Consider the following 24,070-nt stretch of genomic DNA (forward strand, 5'->3'; position numbering starts at 1 on the left):
TCATGTTCTCAGTGGTTATTGCTTATTCATTTATTATTATTATTATTATTATTTCTTTTTCCTTTCTTTCTTTGTGTATTTGCACAGTTTGCTGCTTTCGAACATTGGTTGTTTGTCCGTCCTGTTGGGTGTGATCTTTCATTGATTCCATTGTGTTTCTTGTACTTACTGTGATTGCCTGCAAGAAAATGAATCTCAGGGCTGTACATGGTGAGGAATATGTACTTTGATAATAAATGTACTTTAAACTTTGAACCCACAACACTGAGTTACAACATTCGAATTCTTAATAAATATGGCTGGGAGGCTACAACAGACCCCGAGGGCACTCTATGATCAAATCATCTTATTATTCCTGTCAACTAATTCCCAGGCTAAGTCAAAAGTCTGTTCCAATTCTGCACAGTCTAATTTGTAATCTTACATAGGGAGCCATAGAAATGGAGACACAAAAGACTACAAATGTTGGAATCATAGAAATGCTAATGCAATGGCAAAGCACCACAGCATTTGCAAGCAACACACATCAAAGTTGCTGGTGAACGCAGCAGGCCAAGCAGCATCCCTAGGAAGAGGTACAGTCGACGTTTCGGGCCAAGACCCTTGGTCAGGACTAACTGAAGAAAGAACTAGTAAGAGATTTGAAAGTGGGAGGGGGAGGGGGAGATCCAAAATGATAGGAGAAGACAGGAGGGGGAGGGATGGAGCCAAGAGCTGGACAGGTGATTGGCAAAAGGGATACGAGAGGATCATGGGACAGGAGGCCCAGGGAGAAGGAAAAGGGGGAGGGGGGAAAACCCAGAGAAAACCTAGGGGTATAGTCAGAGGGACAGAGGGAGAAAAAGGAGAGAGAGAGAGAAAGAATGTATATATAATAAATAAACAAATAATACATGGGGTATGAGGGGGAGGTGGGGCATTAACGGAAGTTAGAGAACTTGAAGCGAGGCAGAAAATTCTGCAAATAGAGGAATGATATACATCTAGAGCAACGCACACAAAATGTGGAGCAACTCAGAAGATCTGGCAGCATCTACGGAAAAGAATAAGCAGCCAAAGTTTCAGGCCGAGTCCCTTTATCAGGACTGGAAAGGACAGAGGAAGAGGCCACCACGAGAGTGGGGGATGGGGAGGGAAGGAGGACAAGCTACAAGGTGGTAGGTGAAGCCAAGTGTGTGAGGGAGGAGGGATGAAGTAAAAAGCTGGGATGTCATGGGTGGAAAAGGTAAAGGGCTGGAGAGGAGAGTGGACCATGGGAGAAAGGGTAGGAGGAGGGGCACCAGAGAGAGGCGGTAGACAGGTGAGGAGAAAGGGGGTTTAGCGCTGGAAATGGTTACATCCCAACACGCGGGACAGAAGCAAGGTCGCATTGTGTATTTCCGACCAGCAGATACCAACCAGTTTAGCAAGCAGAGCGGCGGACACCCCTGCTGAAATCCGGAGGAAAACACACAGAGGATGCAGAGGGGGATCACAAAGCCGAGGAAAGAGGACCGGGTTGAGACAACAGAGACTTTTGGAGAAGAGGAGTTCGGTGGGTAATACCGTTCCGGCTGACCGGAAGTGCACTGACAGCAGTAAGCGTAAAGGAGTTGGGTGCTTACTGTTCTGGTTAACAACGGATGGTGCAATCCGGGGCATATTACGATCGAGGAACGTGTTTGCAGACTGGATATTGAACCTTTTGCTGTTGGACTTCAGCCACATTCCACCATGATACAACACTGGGCGTCACGGGAGGTCGTTCGTGCCTGTGGCCATCGAACGTGCAGCTCCTCCCGTGGAGGGTCAGACACCCTGAGCCAATAGATTGGTCCTGGACTTATTTTCCATCTGGCATAGTTTGCATTTTGTTGTTTGATTGTTGGGGGTTTTGTATTGCTATATTTACGCTCTATTCTTGGTTGGTGCGGCTGTAACGAAACCAAATTTCCCTCGGGATTAATAAATTATATCTATCTATCTATCTATCTAAGAGGAGATGTACCAGGATGCTGCCTGGATTAGAGAATGTTTTATGAGGAAAGGTTGAGCAAGCTAAGGCTTTTCTCTTGGGAGCAGAGGACTGAATTGAAGACGAGAGAAGAGGAATGGGGGAAATATGACCAGAAACTGGAGGAATTGATATTCATGCCATCAGGTCAGAGGCTACCTAGATGGATAATGAGGTGTTGCTCCTCCAGTCTGAGGGTGACCCCATCGTGTCAGAAGGGGGAGCCATAGATAGACTGACATGTTGGAATGGGAATGAGGATTGAAATTAAAATGGCTGACCACCAGGGAATCCTGTTATTTGCAGATGGAGTGAAGGTGCTCAATAAAGCAGTCCCCCAGTCTACGCCAGGTTTCACTGTTGTACAGGAGGCCAAATTGGGATTGGCCAGTACAGTAGATGCACAGATGAAGTGTTGCCTCACCTGGACGGACTGTTTGGGCCCTGAATGGGGGTGAGGGAGGAGGTGAATGGGCACTGCTGCTTATACGGATAAGTGCCAGGAGGGAGATTAGTGGGGAGGGATGAACGAACAGGGGATTCAGAGAGGGAATGATCCTTGCAGAGTGTGAGGGGAGGTAACAAGGCATTTGATGGTGGGGTTCCATTGAAGATGGCATGTTCTAACATCTCAGTGTCTGAATCTGGAGCAACGCACAAACTCAGTGTGACAGGTAGTACATCATGAGCATCAAGGAGCACAGGAGGTGTATCCAGAGAAATCAGCGGTAGCAGAACACTGCATCTGCAATAGCCATAGGATTGACTTTGACGGCACAGAACTACTGTGTTGTGCCAATGATCTGTGGGACCGTCTGGTGAAGGAAGCCATTGAAATAAAACTGGAGAAAAGGAATTTTAACAAAGATGTAGGTCTCACTGTAAATAAGAACTGGAATTCAATTGTAATCAAGGTGGGACAGTGGAAACCTGATTGGATGAGGACTAACTAATCAGCAGTTACGGACTATAGGAGTATAAATACGACCAGATTAGACATGCCTAGGCATCATCCCTGATGAAGATGGCAGAGTCTGCATTCGAAACATTGGTTAGAATCGATACCTGTACCCAGCTGGAAGTCCGAGAAGAGTTTATTCATCATCTACTGTGTCTCTACAATCTCCCTCAACACAGGTGCACCACAGGAATGTGTGCTTAGCCCCCTGCTCTACTCGTTTTACACTTGTGACTGTGTGGCTAAGCACAGCTGCAATGCCATATGCAAGTTTGCTGATGACCATGACTGCTGTGGACTGTATCAAAGGGGGTGATGAATCAGCATACAGGAAGGAGATTGAAAAATTGGCTGAGTGCTATAATAACAACAAGCTTTCACTCAATGTCAACAAAACCAAGAAACTGTTTGTAGACTTCACGGAAGAGAAACCAGATGTCCTTGAGCCCGTACTCATCAGAGGTGGAGAGGGTTAGTAATTTTAAATTCCTGGGTGTCACTATCTCAGAGGCCCTGTCTTGGACCCATCATATAAATAAAATTACAAAGAAAGCTCGACGGCACCTCTACTTCCATAGTCCATAGTCCATAGTCATACTTTATTGATCCCAGGGGAAATTGGTTTTCGTTACAGTTGCATCATAAATAATAAATAGTAATAAAACCATAAATAGTTAAATAGTAATATGTGAATTATGCCAGGAAATAAGTCCAGGGCCAGCCTATTGGCTCAGGGTGTCTGACCCACCAAGGGAGGAGTTGTAAAGTTTGATGGCCACAGGCAGGAATGGCTTCCTATGACGCTCTGTGTTGCATCTCGGTGGAATGAGTCTCTGGCTGAATGTACTCCTGTGCCCAACCAGTACATTATGTAGTGGATGGGAGACATTGACCAAGATGGCATGCAACTTGGACAGCATCCTCTTTTCAGACACTGCCGTCAGAGAGTCCAGTTCCATCCCCACAACATCACTGGCCTTACGAATGAGTTTGTTGATTCTGTTGGTGTCTGCTACCCTCAGCCTGCTGCCCCAGCACACAACAGCAAACATGATCGCACTGGCCACCACAGACTCGTAGAATATCCTCAGCATCATCCGGCAGATGTTAAAGGACCTCAGTCTCCTCAGGAAATAGAGACAGCTCTGACCCTTCCTGTAGACAGCCTCAGTGTTCTTTGACCAGTCCAGTTTATTGTCAATTCATATCCCCAGGTATATGTAATCCTCCACCATGTCCGCACTGACCCCCTGGATGGAAACAGGGGTCACCGGTACCTTAGCTCTCCTCAGGTCTACCACCAGCTCCTTGGTCTTTTTCACATTAAGCTGCAGATAATTCTGCTCACACCATGTGACAAAGTTTCCTACCGTAGCCCTGTACTCAGCCTCATCTCCCTTGCTGATGCATCCGACTATGGCAGAGTCATCAGAAAACTTCTGAAGATGACAAGACTCGGTGCAATAGTTCTCAGGAGTCTGTGGAGATTTAGCATGTCATCAAAAACTTTGACAAACTTCTATAGATGTGTGGTGGAAAGGCTACTGACTGGCTGCATTATGGCCTGGTGTGGGAACAACAAAGGCTTTGAGTAGAAAATCCTACCATAGGTAGTGGATTCAGCCCAGTACATCATAGGTAAAGCCCTCCCAACCACTGAGCGCATCTATATGAAACATTGCCATAGAAAAGCAGCATCCATCATCAAAGATCCTCACCACCTAGGCCATGCTCTTTCCTCTGCCATCAGGTAGAAGGTACAAGTGCCTCAGGACTTTCACCACAAGGTTCAAGCAAGGACAGTTACTACCACTCAACCATTAGGCCTTTGAACAAAAGGGGGTAGCTACACTCAATCTATTTCTGGTGCTCCCACAACCACTGGTCTCACTTTAAGGACTCTTGATCTTGTTATTTCATTCTCCCGTTATTTATTGCTATTTATTTACATCTGCATTTGAATAGTTTGTTGCTCATTGATCCTGTTTACAGTTATTGCTCTATAGATTTGCTGAGTACACCCACAGATAAAAAGAATCTCAAGGTTGTATGTGCTCTGATAATAAATTTTACTTTGAACCTTTGAACTCTGAACTTTGTGTTTTGTTCTCTTATGCCTGTATCTTAAAATTTGTGTAATCTCCAATTTTGTGATGAAAACTCATTGAATTGAAACATCGATTTTGTTTTTTCTGTTAGAGTTGACATCAGGTTTTATTGAGTATTTCCAGCTCAATTCTGACTTAATCACAGCCAGCTGATCAGAAAAATATCACCTGATCAGAAAAATAAAAACAGTTCATATTTTGTGGAAAGGAACACAATAATATTATTTTTTTAAAGATACCTCAACTTGACACTGATCCCTGCAACAATTCCAAATGACATTAAAATATACGTTTTTTTTATTATCTAAATATAGTCCTCATTTTTAGAAGATTTATAACACACCAGATTTATTTCCCTCAGCAATGAATTTTTAAAAACCCTCAAAAACAAATAAATTTGTATTTTAAAATTTATCATCTGTTTCACACTCACTTCCCAGTGGTGCTGCCAGGTTCTATTGCCGTTAATTCTACTGCTCTCAATTATTCCATTACTATCATTTTAGCATTTCTTCTTTCACTATTGTCACAATATTTTCACCAACTGCGCTACAATATTTGCGCTATGTGTTTGTGCTGGTGGCTGTGATTATTGCTGTATTTATTATTACCATGTACAGTGTTCACTCCGTGAGCGCCATGCAAACAAGGAATTAAATTGCAATAAAACTAATCTAATCTAATCTTATCTTATAAATATAATCACTAAAGAAAAACAAAACAAAATTAAAATACTTATTTCCCCTATTGGTTAATAAAAGCTGGAAATAAAAGAAATGTCTTATAATCCTGTAAAATTAAATGACTATTTTAAATGTTCATAAATATTTTTCAAATATTAATACAGTCACTTGGATGTTGATAAATATTTCTGAAACATTAATACAGGGGATGTAAAAGATTCTCGACTCCGCCGGGACTCGAACCCGGAACCTTTGAATCACTTCAGCCGCTAGAAGTCCAATGCGCTATCCATTGCGCCACGGAGCCACCTGTTGGATCCAACCTGGAAATAGACTACTCGTTCTCACATCACAAGCGTACAGCTGCAAGCTCTCAACTCCGAACATGCCACTGTTTATGTCCCTCCATATATGCCCCCTGACTCGCTGAACTCCCCCACCATTTCACGTTTGTTGCTCAAGATTTTCCAGCATTTGCAGAATCTCAGATAATTACTTGCCATTTCTTCCTTTTAGCTATCACCTTGCTAGGTCAGCATCTACCCCCGGAGGCTTCGCCGGTGAGGTAAAGTGAAATTAGCTTCGATGTCTGTGCGTGTGTTGGGGTGGATGGCTCGGCGGCCGGTGAAACCGGCGCCCATACCGGCTGCCGCCGCTAGGAGCTGCCCGCCCCGGCCCGGGACCCGCTCGCCGACGGACGGAGAACGTCAGCCAGCCGTTGCCACTGGCAACGCGTCCGCTCGGGGCCGAAGGCGGCTGCCGACCGAATGGCGCCACCGGCGCGTTCAAAATGGCGGCCGCGACGGCTTCACTCTGGTCAGTTAGAACATCGACATGATGGCTGCGTGTTAAAAACAATGTTCATTACCTTTGAACATGCTGAGTTGTTGTGCTGCGCAATTTTATAAAAAGAATGGGAAACGGCTTCATATAATCTCAAATTCAGGTTTATTATCCCTGAGATATGCCGTAAAAATTGTTTTACGGCTAAGGTACAGTGCATTACATATATTACAATAAAATATATTAGACTATTACATATATAACAATAAGATATATATATGTGTGTGTGTATATATATATATATAGTACAAAAATAGAGCAATATTCTGTTTAGACTTGATACTGGAGCACGAGTAAAATGGAGAACAGGCAAGGAGTTATTGTGAGAGGAAAAGAGAGAGAAAATAAATAAATAAATAAATTAGGGATGTGGCCTTCTATATATTGGTGAGACCCGACGCAGACTGGGAGACCGCTTCGCTGAACATCTACGCTCTGTCCGCCAGAGAAAGCAGGATCTCCCAGTGGCCACACATTTTAATTCCACATCCCATTCCCATTCTGACATGTCTATCCACGGCCTCCTCTACTGTAAAGATGAAGCCACACTCAGGTTGGAGGAACAACACCTTATATTCCATCTGGGTAGCCTCCAACCTGATGGTATGAACATTGACTTCTCTAAGTTCAGTTAATACCCCTCCTCCCGTTCTTACTGAATCCATTATTTATTTAACACACATCAAAGTTGCTGGTGAACGCAGCAGGCCAGGCAGCATCTGTAGGAAGAGGTGCAGTCGACGTTTCAGGCCGAGACCCTTCGTCAGGACTAACTGAAGGAAGTCCTGACGAAGGTTCTCGGCCTGAAACGTCGACTGCTCCTCTTCCTAGAGATGCTGCCTGGCCTGCTGCATTCACCAGCAACTTTGATGTGTGTTGCTTGAATTTCCAGCATCTGCAGAATTCCTGTTGTTTCCATTATTTATTTATTTATTTATTTATTATTTTTCCCTTTTTTCTCTCTCTCTCTGTCCCTCTCACAATAACTCCTTGCCTGCTCTCCATCTTCCTCTGGTGCTCCCCTCCCCCTTTCTTTCTCCCAAGGCCTCCTGTCCCATGACCCTCTCCCTTCTCTAGCCTCGTATCATTTTTGCCAATCAACTTTCCAGCTCTTAGCTACATCCCTCCCCCTCCCACTTTCAAATCTCTTACTATCTTTTCTTTCAGTTAGTCCTGACGAAGGGTCTCGGCCCGAAACATCGACTGTGCTTCTTCTTATGGATGCTGTCTGGCCTGCTGTGTTCCACCAGCATTTTGTGTGTGTTGCAAGATAGTGTTCATGAGTTATTGGACCATTCAAAAATCTAATGGTTAAGGTTGAAGAAGGTGTTCCTAAAACGTTGAATGTGCATCTTTCGGCTCCTGTATCTCCTCATTGATGGTAGTAATGAGAATAGTTATGATAGAGCTGACTGTCTACAACACTCTGCAGCTTTTTCCAATCATGTACTAAACGGTGATGCAACCAGTCAGAATTCTCTCCATGGTACATCTGTAGAAATTTGCTAGTTTTTGATGGCATACAGAATCTCCTCAATCTCCTAATGAAACATAGACGGTGGTGTGCCTTCTTCATGTTGGGCCCAGGATAGATCTTCAGAGATGTTGACATCCAGGAACTTGAAGCTGCGTGCCCTTTCCACTGCTGACCCCTGGACGAGGACTGGTATGTGTTCCCTCAACTTCCTGTTGCTGAAGTCCACAATCAGTTCCTTGGTCCTACCGCTGTTGAGTGCAAGGTGGTCGTTGCAACATCACTCAACCAGCCGATCTAGCAGACTCTTGCATGCCTCCTCGTCACCATCTGAGATGCTGCCAACAACAAATGGGTCATCAGCAAGTTTATGGATGGTGTTGGAGCTATGTTTAGGCACACAGCAATATGTTGTAAAGAGAATAGAAATCTCAAGGAATACAGAATATTTTACCGAGCTGCATTCATGCTCCATCCTACTATTATGTACATGCCTGTGGGGCTGGGAAGTGAGGTTAATATAAGATGTGAAGCTTTAACAAGTGAAGACAATGAGCCAAATGAACTCCTTCCATGTTGCGCATGTCTCTAATTCCAAAGCATTAAACTGTGCTTTTTTTCTCTCCATATACCTCTGTGTTGGATTGCATTAGCTGTATATATCTGACAGTGCAATTGTGTGAAGAGTTATACCACCAATGGTAGCACATTTGGCTAAGTAAGAATAATAAGGGTTCAGTTTCCACTCTCAGTGCACAGAAATGTAGGTCACTTTGGTAACAAGGAAGTCTATTGTTGACAGCGGTGCTGTAGAATCAAAGAAATGGCCCTTTCAGTTCATCTAGTACATGTAAACAGCAGTGCTTATCTACACTAACCCCATCTGCCTGCATTAGACCCGAATCCTTTTATTCTTTACACATCCAGGTACCTATCCAAATGTCTTTTAAATGTTGAAATTGTATCTGCTCTGGCAATTTGTCCCAAATATTCACTACCCCTCAAATTTCTCCCTTGTCATCTTAAACCTGTGTGCACTAATTCTTGACTTCCCCCGTCCTTGTAAAAAGTTTCTAACTGTGTCTGTTATCTATGACTCTCATAATTTTACAAACTTCTATAAGGGCACCTCCTGGCCTCTTGCATCCCACTGAGAAGAAACACAGCCTGTCCAATTTGTCGTAGCTGAGACACAAGAAAGACCGCAGATGCTGGAAATCCAAATCAACACACACAAAATACTGAGGAACTCAGTGGGTCAGGCATTATCTATGGAAGAAAATGAATAGTCATTGTTCCAGACTGATACCTTTTATCAGGGCTCTTACACAGGATGTGAAGAGGAGTCCTATTGAATTGTCTTGGCACAAAATGCCAACAGTTCATTTTACTCCATAGATGCTGCCTAACCATTCCTCCAGTATTTTGTGCATATTTCTCCTTATAACTACAGCCCTGCATTCCAGTGAAAGCGACATGACAGTGAACCTCTTCCTCACTGTCTCTATTGCTACCACATTCACTCTTATATATAAAGTTACAAGCACAGATTAAGTTTTCTCTCACAGTTGGATGCAGCAATGGAGTCATTCCTGGTATCCTGCACAACACTCATTCCTCAATCAATATCACTATAACTGATTTTCTGGTCACGATCTTATTGCTGCTTGTGGAAGCTTGCTGTACATAAATTAGCCTTCTTATATTATAATAATGTCTACGGTTCAAAAGCACTGTTTTTGGTTTACAATATTTTGCAACATCCTGGAATCATAAAGGACACGCTATAAATTTAAACCTTTCTTCATTCAGCTAACACAGAGAAGTGCAAAGGGCTATGAACAGACTCCAAGAAAGAACAGGACACAATAATAAAAAAAATTAAGGACATCACTGACTACGCAAGGAAAAACAACATCAACTGTACCGGTGATGCCTCCCTCCCTGATGCTCTCAACAACCTTTATGCACACTTCAAAGCATGCAACACCACACCACTGTGAAAGCTGCCTCCTCCCAGGTAAGCAGCCACTGTCTGTAACAGCAGCAAGTGTAAGAGAAGGACTCTGCAGAGACTCAAACTCCATAAGGCAGCCGGGCCAAACAATTTCCTAGGCCGAGTACTCAAGGACTGTGCTCACTGACACCTTCATCTTCAAGACATCGTTCATGCAGGCTGCTGTGTCCACATGCTTCAAATCAGCTACCATCATCCCTGCACCAAAGACCTCTGCTTTTTCAGAACTAAATGACTGCCATTCAGTGGCATTGATGCTAATTTACATGAAGTGCTTTGAACGGCTGGTAATGTCACATATCAACTCCATTACTGCTACATTGGACAGTCACCAGCATGCTTACGGACAGAACTGCTCTACAACAGATCCCATAGCATCTGTCACGCTCCTGGCCCTGTCACTAGAAAACAAGGACTCTTATGCCAGAGTAGTTTCTGGATTTCATTTTAGCATTCAACACTATTGTCCCACAGACCTTGGTGAACAAACTCCTACTTCTCAGTCTAAATATGGGACTGGGTGTTGGACTTCCTAACCAACAGAGCTCAGGTATTCAGAATGCCCAACCTTCCCATTATCTTCAACGTGGGTGCCCCCCCCCCCACCAGGGCAGTGTGCTATACACCCTACTCACACATGACAGCATGGCCAGACACCTGAGTAATCATATTGTTAAGTTCACCAATAGCATGACAATGGTGGGGCTTATCACCAACAATACTGAGGCAGCCAACAAAAGGAGGTGGAAGAGTTTGAGGCCTGGTGCCGGGCAAATAACCTTTTCCTCAATGTCAACAAGACAAAGGAGATGGTTTCTGACTTCAGGAGAACTCGCACCACTCACACCCCTCTTTACATCAACAGCATAGCGGTGGAAACTGCAAGCAGTTTCAAACTCCTGGGAGTTCACATCTCACACATGGTCCCAGAACACATTACACACAATCAGGAAAGCTCAGCAATGCCGCTACTTTCTGAGGAGGCTGAGGGGAGCTGGACTATGCACATCATTCTAAAGATGCACAGTAGAGAACATCCTAACAAAATCTGCATCACTGCATAGTACAAACACTGCACTCTGGCAGACAGGAAGGCTCTACAAGGAGTAGTCAAAACTGCCCAATGCATCACAGTCTACCCACTAACAAGGACATATATACAGAAAAGGGCCAGTAGTACCATGAAGTATCCCACCCACCCTTCTCGTAGACTTTGTCCTACTCCCATCAGAGAGGAGGCTACGTAGCATCCACTCCAGGACCATCAGACTCAAAAACAATTACTTTCCTCAAGCAGTAAGGCTGATCAACACTTCCACCCACAAACCCACTCTCCACATTCCCAATCACCACTACTTTATCACTTCCTGTCAGTCACCTTATCTACAGACACTCCTGTGTCTCGTGTCACTTCATGGACATACAATAAATCTAGATATATAAGCTATCTTATGTACTTATGTTTATTGTGTTTTTATTATTATTGTGTTCCTTATCGTGCTTTTTATGCACTTCATCAGATCAGGAGTAACAATTATTTCATTCTCCTTTACACTTGTGAACTGGAAATGACATTAGACATTCTTAAAGGTCTTATGGGCATACAGAAAAATTGGAGAGGGAGGGTTCAGTCTTGACAAAAACTTACAAGGCTGTGAATTCTTCAGAAGCCATTTCCCAATCCACATAAGAATGCAGACTCAACCTTCAATCTGATCTCCAGGTGGATTTTTTAATATACGTAAACTAAAAATGCTATGTGCTCCACACTGTGGTGAAGCATAGATTTCAGAATGCTGGCAAAACACTTCCAGCAGAGGGTGCACAAAACCAAAGGAACTTTCCAGAAGCTTAAGCACTGTAGTCACTTACTGAAAGTTAATACTTGGAGAAAGGTCTCATTGCAAGGGGGCAGAGTTCGCAGTGAGAAAGGAAATAGGTTTCAGTTGGCATAGTAACAATCACATTACCTGACTAATCTTGCCAAAAAAGCAGGTACAGACCTAAATGATTTATGAATAGTGATCAAACTCCATTTGTTTGTTGAAGGAGCTTAAACCCTTGAGAGTCACAAGGCATAGAATAACACAAGTAGGCCATTTGGCCCATTGTATCTATGCCACTTCTTTGAAAGGACTATCCATTGAGCCCCACTGTTCCTAATCCTTCCCACATCCCTTCAAATTCTTCTCATTCATGCATACAAATGGTGGATCTAGCTGAAGAAGTTAGCATGTTGGCCTGACTCAAATCAAAGAGGCCTTGGGAGGGAGATCCCTCTCTTTGATACAGTTGCCATGGGGAAATGAGTAAGTGTTAGCAGTAACATGGTTAGTACAAACAGGAACTGCAGCCTGTTTCAGTTTGGAATTTGCTAGAGGCAATGGCGTACATGACTACTGTCTACTTAACGCTAGGGGTAAAGCGCAATATGGAAGGGCTAATTAAGTAGCTTATTTAACGAGCTGGCATAATCACAACCGATCATGTGGGTTCTTTCTCTGCTGGTTTATAATTCTCTGTATGCCTCTTAAATTAATTTGCTAATAGAAACTTCACATAAAATGACTCCCAATCATTACAGTACTTTAAACCAATCTGTACCTTGCTATACTGTTTGAGGGTGCATTGAGGAAGTGGTATATTCATGTGAAAATCATACTTGGAACTTCACTTGCATCATCTGACACTCACTTTCAGTGCTACTTGCATGAATTGTGGCTATTTTAAAATATACAATTGTGTCAGGTCAGTAGCTGACACTTCCAGAAAGAATTCAATTGTGTGACGTATCTTCTTCTTAGGCAGTCTTTCAGGGGCAAGGATGATTTGCTTCTGCTCCAGTTTTGGATATTTTGAAGAGGTGAAAGTGGTCTATACTGGAACTGCAGACTCTGCCACAAGTGGAGCAGAAGATGATTTTGGGACGATGTGCATTTCTGCGGTTTGCGCAAGACTTCTGTGTCCTCCTGTCGTCAAAACTGAAGGCTCTCATTGCCTCCTAAATGCTTCTCCATTTTGAGTAAGGATTCCCATTAGTCAGGTAGAAGCTACATTTTTTTGAAGGTGATTTTGAGAACATCTTTGAGGCACTTTTTCTGCCTTCCTGGAAATGTCTGTCTATACAGAGCTCAAAGTAGAATAATTATTTTGGGAACCTTCTGCCAGGCTACCAACAATGCATCTCAACATTGCAAGAGCCCTGCTGCTGAAATTACTGGCCTTGGAAAGTTCATCATCATTTCTATACCTCTCCTGCCAAATGTTTTATAGGATTTTGTCAACATAATATTGATAGTGATTCTTCAAAACTAGAAACTTCTACAGTAGCAACACACACAAAAGCTGCCGGTGAACGCAGCAGGCCAGGCAGCATCTCTAGGAAGAGGTGCAGTCGACGTTTCAGGCCGAGACCCTTTATCAGGACTAACTGAAGGAAGTCCTGACGAAGGGTCTCGGCCTGAAACGTCGACTGCACCTCTTCCTAGAGATGCTGCCCGGCCTGCTGCATTCACCAGCAGCTTTTGTGTGTGTTGCTTGAGTTTCCAGCATCTGCAGAATTCCTGTTGTTTGAACTTCTACAGTAGGTTATGATTGACTTCAGAGCAGCAATAATCACCTGATGTATGGATCACTATAGATCCATAGACTAGGCGCTTGAGGTTTTGGCCTTTGTGCATCCTCAGTCAGCCAAAGACAACCTGCCGCACTGGGAAGTGGTGAATTCTGTTGCCAACACTTGCCTTCATTCAAAGACGTTCTCAGGCTGCCTTGATAAAGTGGAGGAGTGTTTGGGATGCCACTGAGAACCTTAAGCTTCGATGGTGGTCCTGAGATAAGAAAATTAATGGACAGTTTCAAGTCTCTGGCTGTGGTTATTGATTGTCATGGTGTTTTGTGGCAAAGGAAGATGGACAGAGGGCCTTTCCCTTCTGGATTTTTATGTGAAGACCATCCTTTTGTATACTTCATTGAAGGAGTCAATGACATGCGACTTGATTTTTAAGGTTGCAGTTATCTTGATTCCGAGGTAGAGGCAATGATAATTGAAGAGCTTCCCGCTCCAACTTTAGACCAATTCCACTCCATTTGGAAGCTTGTTGGAAGTGAGGTGCAGCATTTTAGAGAGGAAGTTGATGTGTTGAAAGATTCAGTGCTTGCTTGGTCCTTTTCTGTGCTAGTATTGAATGGACCAGTCTGTTAGGACCACAGAGTATATACAGTATGATTGTGTGGCAGATGTAGAAGGGTAATGAATTTTTTGAAGGCAGACACATTGGAGTACGATACTTCATAATCTGTCTTTGCAACAGTGTCAATTGCTTATGTTAAAATATCAAATATATCATGTACTATGTATGATTGGAGCTGTGCTCTATTTTTCATTGATTTTTCACATGTGGTATCTCTTGATGGAATTTGCCTTATGAGTCTGAGGGGAACTTTTCATTCATAAAGAGAAGGCCATTGGAGACGATCCTTGTGAAGATTTTCATGCAGCAGATTCCAGGAAATCTCACTAAAATGACCATAATCAGATGTCTCCTTTCTTGGATATCTTCTCATATGGGAATCATGAATTAGTGCCAGAAGAACTTTTCCAATATGTTTTAATATCTCGGATGGAACTTCTCTGCTCTAGCAGCCTTGTACAGAGCAATGGTCCTCGCATTTAGCATTCAGGGTTAAGAAATTACTTCCCCTAATTGCATGAAGAAGCAAATTATTTGCTTGAGGCAGGCAAAAGCAAACTCCATTGAAAGTACATAAATTATCTGTGAATTTGTATCACTTTAATTGACGTATTAAGTAACTGACAGTGATATTTCATCCATTGCTCATCATTCTGCTCCTACCATCAACTGCAGATGAGGTAGGATTAAGTACTTTCAGACTCAAGATTAAGTATCTCACCCTGGATTTGGTAATATTTTTGGTTAATGGACTTGCATTCAAACTAGTATTGTGTCCTGGGTTATAAAGTCAGATTCCACTCTACAATTTGAAGTTACGTCTCTGTGACTTAGATGAATTGCTTGAAAGATATCCTTAGTTCTATTTTACCACCAATTGTAATTTTCTCAGAATCAATCAAAAAACAACGTTCATGTTCATTAATGTTAAGTAAAACATCTTATAATACATATAATATGCATGCATGGGTCTGTTAAGCCAAATTGCCTGTTTCTGTACTGCCTACACTTTGCAGTAATTTGAAAAAATAGGCCTTGGGCTTGGGAAACCATTATCTAATTCAAGAAGCACTCATGCCAAATAGAACTGCCCCATGTGCTGCTAACTTAAGTCAAATCGTGGATTGAACCTTTTAATTCTCTTCACGTTATAATTCTGTTATTTTCTGTTTCTTGAGCCACTAATGAAGCAAGGGGATTTGAAAAGGCTTTAATTGCCTGTCGACATTTTGTTCGAAACAACGAATTATAAATGCAATTTGCTACACCAAGTGAAAAAGTGAAATATTTTTCCTTCCTATTCTCAAGACCTTAACTCCCTTGATGACTTAAGTGCATTAGAGTGAAATATTGATAATATTTACAATGTGATATTCTTATTTTGTACTCACATTTCCTGGCTCTTGGTTTCCAATCCTGTACAAATGACTTTTCACTCCAGGCTGGTATCTATCCCTTAGTGACTACTGAAGAAGTGAAAAAGGTAAACAAATCTCTAATAAAGGCTCAATGTCCAGAAAACAGTACACCCGGGAAGTCTTGCCAGCTACAATCAGACCTTTAAATATATTCAAGTATATTTTAAACATGCCTGGTTTATTCTTACCTAGTTTAGACTTGCCTGTTTGATCATTTGTATGTTTTCATGGAATTCCTTCGGGCCAGCTATGAATGGTATTTGAGGTAATGTACTGACAAGTCTACTCTGAATACGTTGTCGAATATTTTGTTGGACAACAAAGCAACTGAGTTCAGACTCAAACTATCAAAAAATACTTCACTGAGAAATAATATATTTGTATCTTGTTTTAATTATCAGTGCACCTTTTCTTTGTTTTGTTTCTCTTTTAAAGTTTCCTCTATTTTGTTTACCTTTGCTCAGTCTTGAGTTTATCTGCCCTGTGTGGAGTGATTCTCAAGTCCTAGCCTGCGTCTTCTGCAAACCAATCCTTAAGTAAAGATTCTTTGTTGAACTCCATGCTTGTATCTGGTGGACTTGGGTCCACCTGATCTAAGTCTCTCCTGGTAGTCCCTTAGTTGAAGACATGGAACTTCATCATAACAACCCCAGTTCAAATCCAGCCTGTCTTACAGCAAGACAGAGCCACAACATGGACCCAGCAGAGTATTAATAGCTCCAGTCAGTGCAGGCCAGCCAGGAAGCCATGATGAGTAGACATGAGCATGTGCTCCAGCAGATCTTGACCACCCTGCAGACACTCACCGAGATCATCCAGCTGAGCCAGCAAACTCCTGCTACCACATAAACTCCCGAGCCTCAGAACCTGCCGGTGCCCAAGTGATTTGATGATAGCCCAGGGACCTGTCGAGGTTCTCTTTCTCAGTGTTTTCTGGCTTTCAAGCTGCATCCCACCAGGTTCCCTCTGACCACTGCAAATTGGCCTATGTCATCTCTCTTTGGTCTGTCAGAAATCTTGACTGGCCGTGGTGCTCTTGGAGAAGAACTCTTCAAGTTGTGCAATGTACACCAGGGAGATGAAGGGGGTGCTTGACCACCCAGTCGTCAGACGAGAGGTGGCCAATTGGCTCCTCCAACTTCTTCAGGTATCTGTAACACAATCGAGTTCCACATCCTGGTGTTCATGGCCATGTACTGCCATGGGTTATTGGGAGAAACTAAAGATGAATTGGCAGCCAGAGACCCAGTTGAGGATCTTGAGACATTCATTGATACCTCCATCCGGGTTGACAATTGTCCCCAGGAAAGGAGAGCGCTGCACCGAGGCCTCTAGAACTGCCAGTCTCTGAGCCCCTCCAGCCGCATCATCCTTGATGTAGTCATGCACCCCTCCCCTTCAGCTCCCTTAAACTTACTCCAGAGGAATTGATGCATCTTGACAGAGCCTGGCTTTCTCCAGTTGAGCAGGACTGGAGAATGAAGGGAAAGTGTTGCACCTACTATGGTGAGTAAAGCCATTTCCATTCTGCCTGGTTAGACCCATCTAGAGAAAGGGTCTGACAGGTTCCACCACTCCTCCCAGGTCTGCTACTTCCAGAGTCGTGCTGCCTAACTCCATCTCATTGGGAGAGCAGCAACGTGCCTTTGGAGCCTTCATGGATTCTGACATGGACCTAGGTCTAGCAAGATATCTCCAGGTTCCTCTGGTCCTTCTCAACCAACCAGTCATGACCACAGCTCTGGGTCCTGGGAGGATCTCACTGCTCCCATATGTCTACATATAGAACATACCGACACGGTCCTCTTTCAGCCTTATTCATTCTCTGGAGATCTCGTTGATTTTGGGACACTCCTGGTTGGCCCTTCACAGCCAACAAATTACCAGTGCACTCCATGGATGGTCTTGTCGTTGCCAGACCCCCTGCCTACCCACCTCCTGGTCTGCCTCCTGCTGCCTCTTCCGAGCTGTCCCAAGTTCTGCCCAAGTATGCAGAACTGTTAGGGGGTGTTAGTAAGTAAAGGGTCTCTACACTCCCGCCTCTTCAAACCTGTGTCAGCACAACTGAATTGGTGCCCGTGTAGGGTAGTGTAATTAGTGAAGATATACAGAATTCACAGCCACCGACATTGAATTGGAGTTAACTTTAAAAGATAGGTCTGGTGTGATTACATAATTACTCTTACCATGCTTTGTATTCAGTTTTTTGGAGTTCAATAAATGAGTTGCTATGGCTTTTTCTTAAACATAAAATGCCTCGCATTGTTTTATTTCCGAAAACCTACGTTGGTGACCCCAATGCTTTAGGATGATTCCAGAGTTACTGAACATGTTCGGCAACACAGTCACTTTGAAACTGCCAGAGCTTTGGGAACAAAATGCCGTCACTTGGTTTGTACAAGCCAAGGCCCAATTTGTGCTACAAGAGATCACACAGACCACACCGAATTCTACTATGTGGTAATGTTGCTCAAAAACTCCACGGCTGTGAGAGTGGTGAGTTTATTAGAACATGCGCCTGAACACGATAAAAACCAATCGCTGAAAACTCACCTTTCATAGAAATCTGGACTATCAGAGTCTGAACGCGCCAAACAGTTGCCCTCTTTGCCCAGTCTTGGTGTCTCTCCTGATAAATCACCATCCTTCTGTTATTTTTGAAGAACTCTTCATGCAGCAAGTGCATGATCAAGTTCGCATAGCCCTCACTAATGCACTTGAGAAGGATTATAGGGAGCTTGCCAAAATGGTTGATAGTCTACACTCAGCCAGGCTGGAGAACATAATTTTTCCGCTTTTCCCTGCCTCAGTAAGCCGGGTCAGTGAGGCCTCCAACATAAGCACGTGAAGCAGACAATGCCAAGTCTATGTTTTTACCACACTCGGTTTGGTACAAATCACCTTGCAGCTTCGACATTGCTAGCACATCAGGACATCAGAGGTCTGTGAAAATTGTGGATTCCAGCTGCCAAGGTGGTCTACTGTTCATTACGGACACTCTTTCGGGGTGACGCTCCCTGTGTGACATGAATGCTCAAGTGAGTGTGCTGCTGGCATCGCCTATTAGTGAGAAGGCAAAGAACAATGAAACCTCCCTGGAGGCTGCCGATGGCAGCAGGATCCAGACTTGATTGACTGACGCTGTGCTGCAGTGGACAATGTTACCCATTCTTTGTCCTGGCTAGAGTGGCTAGACTTCTGCCTGGTGCAGGTTTCTGCTGTGTGCCCAAGGACTGTTGGTTGATCTAGGAAATACAAGCTTGTGGATATCAAGGATGTCAGGGCTTGTTACCCTGGTCTCCCAATAAGTTCCCCACAACTCTCAAGCGCATGCACCACCGCATGTGAGTTTATTCAACTGCTGGGTGAATTCCCAAACCTCACCAAGCCTACATTCTAAACTACAGACACAAAACATGGGCTCGAGCACCACATTCCCACAACTGGCCCACCAGTCCGTGCCCGCACACACAGACTGGACCCGGAAGAGCTGGCAATTGCAAAGGCTGCATTTGCCAATATGGAAAGACTTGGCATTGTATGCTGCTCAAGTACCCACTGGGCTTCGCTCCTCCATATGGTCTCTAAATATGATCATGGTCACCACCCCTGACTGTTACCCGGTCCCACAATTCCGAGATTTTTTGGCACAATTAGCCGGAAAGCTAATTTTTTCCAAAGTCACTTTAGTTAGGAGCTACCATCAGGTACCTGTGTGCCTGGACTTTCCCAAAACAACTGTGATAACCCCATTTAGCCTCTTTGAGTTTTTGCGCCTGCTGTTTGAGCTGAAAAATGCAGTACAGACTTTCCAACAGCTGATGAACTCAGTATTAAAAGACAGATTTTCTTTTTGTCTACCTGGATGACATACTTGTCTCCTGTGCATCGAAATTTGAATGTGTATCTCATCTCTGTACACTTTTCAAGCGCTTAAGCCAACACAGTTTGACTATTAACTGCTAAATCTCAGTTTGGGTTGTCAACCATTGACATTCTTGGCCATCGCATCTCCACAGAAGGTGCAAAACCACTCCATCAAAAGTAGCCGCTATTAGAGAATTCCCACCACTTCACACTACAGGAGTTTTCAAGTATGGTGAATTTCTATCACCACTTCATTCCGCGAGCTGCTGAACTTGTGCTCCCGCTGCATAGTACGTTAGGCAATGCCCCTAATCAAGTGCTTGACTGGTCAGCAAACATGACCAGGGCCTTTGATGATGCCAAACAAGCTCTTTCCAACATGACCCGACTGATGCATCCGCCTCTCAATGCACCTGTAGCCATTTAGTCATTACTACTGACATTTCAGACTACGCTGTGGTTGGAGATGTGTGCAGCTGCTCGCCTTCTTCACCTGGAAGTTCCGTCATCCCAAAATGAAGTAAAGCACATTTGACCACAAGCTTCTTAGTCTCTATCTGGCTGCCCACCATTTTCTAGAGGGTCGCCATTTCACAGCGTTCATTGACCATAAACCCCTCATGCATATGATTGACAAAATATTATACCCTCGGTCTGCACGGTAACAATGCCACCTGGCCTACATATCAGAGTTCGCAACTGATTTACAACATATAGAAACATAGAAAGCATACAGCACAATACAGGCCCTTCAGCCCACAAAGCTGTGCTGAACATGGCCCTACCTTAGAACTACCTAGGCTTTACCCATAGCCCTCTATTCTTCTAAGCTCCATGTAGCCATCCAGGAGTCTCTTAAAAGACCCTATTGTTTCCGTCTCCACTGCCGCTGCTGGCAGCCCATTCCACGCACTCACCACTCTCTGCATAAAAAACTTACCCCTGACATCTCCTCTGTACCTACTTCCAGGCACCTTAAAACTGCCCCTCTCGTGCTAGCCATTTCAGCCCTGGCGAAAAGCCTCTGACTATCCACACGATCAATGCCTCTCATCATCTTATACACTTCTAACAGGCCACCTCTCATCCTCCGTCACTCCAAGGAGAAAAGGTCGAGTTCACTCAACCTATTCTCATAAGGTATGCTCCCAATCCAGGCAACATCCTTGTAAATCTCCTCTGCACCCTTTCTATAGTTCCCACGTCCTTCCTATAGTGAGGCGACCAGAATTGAGCATAGTACTCCAAGTGGGGCCTGACCACAGTCCTATATAGCTGCAACATTACCTCCCAGCTCTGAAACTCAGTCCCACGATTGATGAAGGCCAATGCACCGTATGCCTTCTTAACCACAGAGTTAACCTGCGTAGCAGCTTTGAGTGTCCTATGGACTCAGACCCTAAGATCCCTCTGATCCTCCACACTGCCGAGAGTCTTACCATTAATACTATATTCTGCCATCATATTTGACCTACCAAAATGAACCACCTCACACTTCTCTGGGTTGAACTCCGTCTGCCACTTCTCAACCCAGTTTTGCATCCTATCAATGTCCCACTGTAACCTCTGACAGCCCTCCACACTATCCACAACACCTCCAACCTTTGTGCCATCAGCAAACTTACTAACCCATCCCTCCACTTCCTTACCCAGGTCATTTATAAAAATCACAAAGAGTAGGGGTCCCAGAACAGATCTCTGAGGCACACCACTGGTCACTGACCTCCATGCAGAATATGACCTGTCTATAACCACTCTTTGTCTTCTGTGGGCAAGCCAGTTCTGGATCCTCAAAGCAATGTCCCCTTGGATCCCATGCCTCCTTACCTTCTCAATAAGCCTTACATGGGGTACCTTATCAAATGCCTTGCTAAAATCCGTATACACTACAGCTACATCTCTACCTTCATCAATGTGCTTAGTCACATCCTCAAAAAATTCAATCAGACTCGTAAGGCACAACCTGCCTTTCACAAGGCCATGCTGACTATTCCTAATCATATTATGCCTCTCCAAATGTTCATAAATCTTGCCTCTCAGGAGCTTCTGCCTTTCAGGTTCCAAGGTTGTCAAGCCAAGAAGTGGTAGTGGGGACAAGCTCTTACTACCTAAAAGTGTTCCTCATGGCATGCGCCTCAAATAGCCTCTGACAACCAAGTCCAACTCCTGGCCTTCTCGTGTGGCTTAGCCTCTAAGCCCAGCGGAACTGTTTCTACTAACCGGAGAAGGGGCGAAGGCAGGTCCTGGCACCTTAAAACCAGTGCTTCGGGTAGAGCTCGTCAGCCTGGGAAGGCAGTCCATCTAAGAAAGGGAAAACTCTGATTTCAAACCTCCGCTGCCTTGCGGCCATACGCACTTATGAGAAAGGCTTCAGGAGTAAACCCTGAGGACAAATCTGGAGAGCTGGAGACCCTAAGGCAATTCGACGTTGCTTTCAACCTTGCTCTGGCAACTCCTGCGATGTCACTGGTGCAAAGCTGTATTGGCCCTTGGCCTTCCCTTGGACAACATTGGTGTCATGGAGAGGGGAGATTCGCTGCATGGGCAACTGCCAGTCTTCCATACAACCTTGCCCAGGCCTACGCCCTGGAGAGACTGAAACAAGACTTTCCAGGCGCAGATCCACGAGACTAACGGATGCCATCCATCAACTTACGAACCACAGAAGTATAGCTCAGTGGCCTATAATTTCCTGGGCTATCCCTACTCCCTTTCTTGAATAAGGGAACAACATCTGCAACCCTCCAATCCTCCGAAACCTCTCCCGTCCTCATTGATGATGCAAAGATCATGGCCAGAGGCTCAGCAATCTCCTCCCTCACTTCCCATAGTAGTTGGGGTACATCCCGTCCAGACCTGGTGACTTATCCAACTTGATGCTTTCCAAAAGCTCCAGCACATCCTCTTTCTTAATATCTACATTCTGAAGCTTTTCAGTCCACTGTAAGTCATCCCTACAATCATATAACCATATAACAATTACAGCACGGAAACAGGCCATCTCGGCCCTTCTAGTCCATGCCGGACTCTTACTCTCACCTAGTCCGACTGACCTGCACTCAGCCCATAACCCTCCATTCCTTTCCTGCCCATATAGCTATCCAATTTAACTTTAAACGACAACATCAAACCTGCCTCAACCACTTCTGCTGGAGGCTCATTCCACACAACTACCACTCTCTGAGTAAAGAAGTTCCCCCTCATGTTACCCCTGAGCCTTTGCCCTTTTAACTCTCAACTCATGTCCTCTTGTTTGAATCTCCCCCACTCTCCATGGAAAAAGCCTATCCACGTCAACTCTATCTATCCCCCTCATAATTTTAAATACCTCTATCAAGTACCCCCTCAACCTTCTACGCTCCAAAGAATAAAGACCCAACTTGTTCAACCTTTCTCTGTAACTTAGGTGATGAAACCCAGGTAACATTCTAGTAAATCTTCTCTGTACTCTATTTTGTTGACATCTTTCCTATAATGCGGTGACCAAAACTGTACACAATACTCCAAATTTGGCCTCACCAATGCCTTGTACAATTTCAACATTACATCCCAACTCCTATATTCAAAGCTCTTATTTGTAAAGGCCAGCATACCAAAAGCTTTCTTCACCACCCTATCCACATGAGATTCCACCTTCAGGGAACTATGCACCATTATTCCTAGATCCCTCTGTTCTACTGCATTCTTCAATGCCCTACCATTTACCATGTATGTCCTATTTTGATTAGTCCTACCAAAATGTAGCACCTCACATTTATCAGCATTAAACTCCATCTGCCATCTTTCAGTCCACTCTTCTAACTGGCCTAAATCTCTCTGCAAGCCTTGAAAACCTACTTCATTATCCACAACTCCACCTATCTTAGTATCATCTGCATTCTTACTCATCCAATTGACCACCCCATCATCCAGATCATTAATGTAAATGACAAAATAACATTGGACCCAGTACAGATCCCTAAGGCACACCGCTGGTGACCGGCCTCCAATCTGACAAACAGTTAACCACCACCACTCTCTGGTATCTCCCATCCAGCCACTGCTGAATCCATTTTACTACTTCAATATTAATACCTAACGATCGAACCTTCCTAACCAACCTTCCATGTGGGACCCTGTCAAAGGCCTTACTGAAGTCCATATAGACAACATCCACCGCTTTACTCTCGTCAACTTTCCTCAAAAAATTCAATTAAATTTGTCAAACATGACCTTCCACGCATAAATTCATGTTGCCTGTTTCTAATCAGATCCTGTCTATCCAGATAATTATATATACCATCTCTAAGAATACTTTCCATCAATTTACCCACCACTGATGTCAAACTCACAGGCTGATAATTGCTAGGTTTACTCTTAGAATCCTTTTTAAACAACGGAACAACATGAGCAATACTCCAATCCTCCAGCACCATCCCCGTTTCTAATGACATTTGAAATAATTCTGGCAGAGCCCCTACTATTTCCACACTAATTTCCCTCAAGGTCTTAGGGAATATCCTGTCAGGACCCAGAG

The 24,070-nt window shown here is 44.0% G+C and overlaps 1 protein-coding gene and 1 non-coding gene across 2 annotated transcripts in view; one reads left to right on the plus strand and one right to left on the minus strand.

Annotated features, from left to right (window-relative positions):
- Positions 1–5,964: 5,964 nt before the first annotated feature.
- Positions 5,965–6,049, minus strand: trnar-ucu (transfer RNA arginine (anticodon UCU)). The gene is given in 2 exon segments: positions 5,965–6,000; positions 6,013–6,049. It is a non-coding gene; the product is annotated as a tRNA-Arg (tRNA).
- A 288-nt stretch (positions 6,050–6,337) lies between these two features.
- LOC140191127 (breast cancer anti-estrogen resistance protein 3 homolog) overlaps positions 6,338–24,070 on the plus strand; it is an 87,734-nt gene continuing 70,001 nt past the window's right edge. Inside the window, exon 1 of the mRNA XM_072248237.1 lies at positions 6,338–6,558. The gene's annotated coding sequence lies outside the window, so the exon portion shown is untranslated. The remainder of the gene's footprint in view (positions 6,559–24,070) is intronic.

This window comes from Mobula birostris, chromosome 32 (assembly GCF_030028105.1).
Source record: "Mobula birostris isolate sMobBir1 chromosome 32, sMobBir1.hap1, whole genome shotgun sequence".
NCBI classification, from domain to species: domain Eukaryota; kingdom Metazoa; phylum Chordata; class Chondrichthyes; order Myliobatiformes; family Myliobatidae; genus Mobula; species Mobula birostris.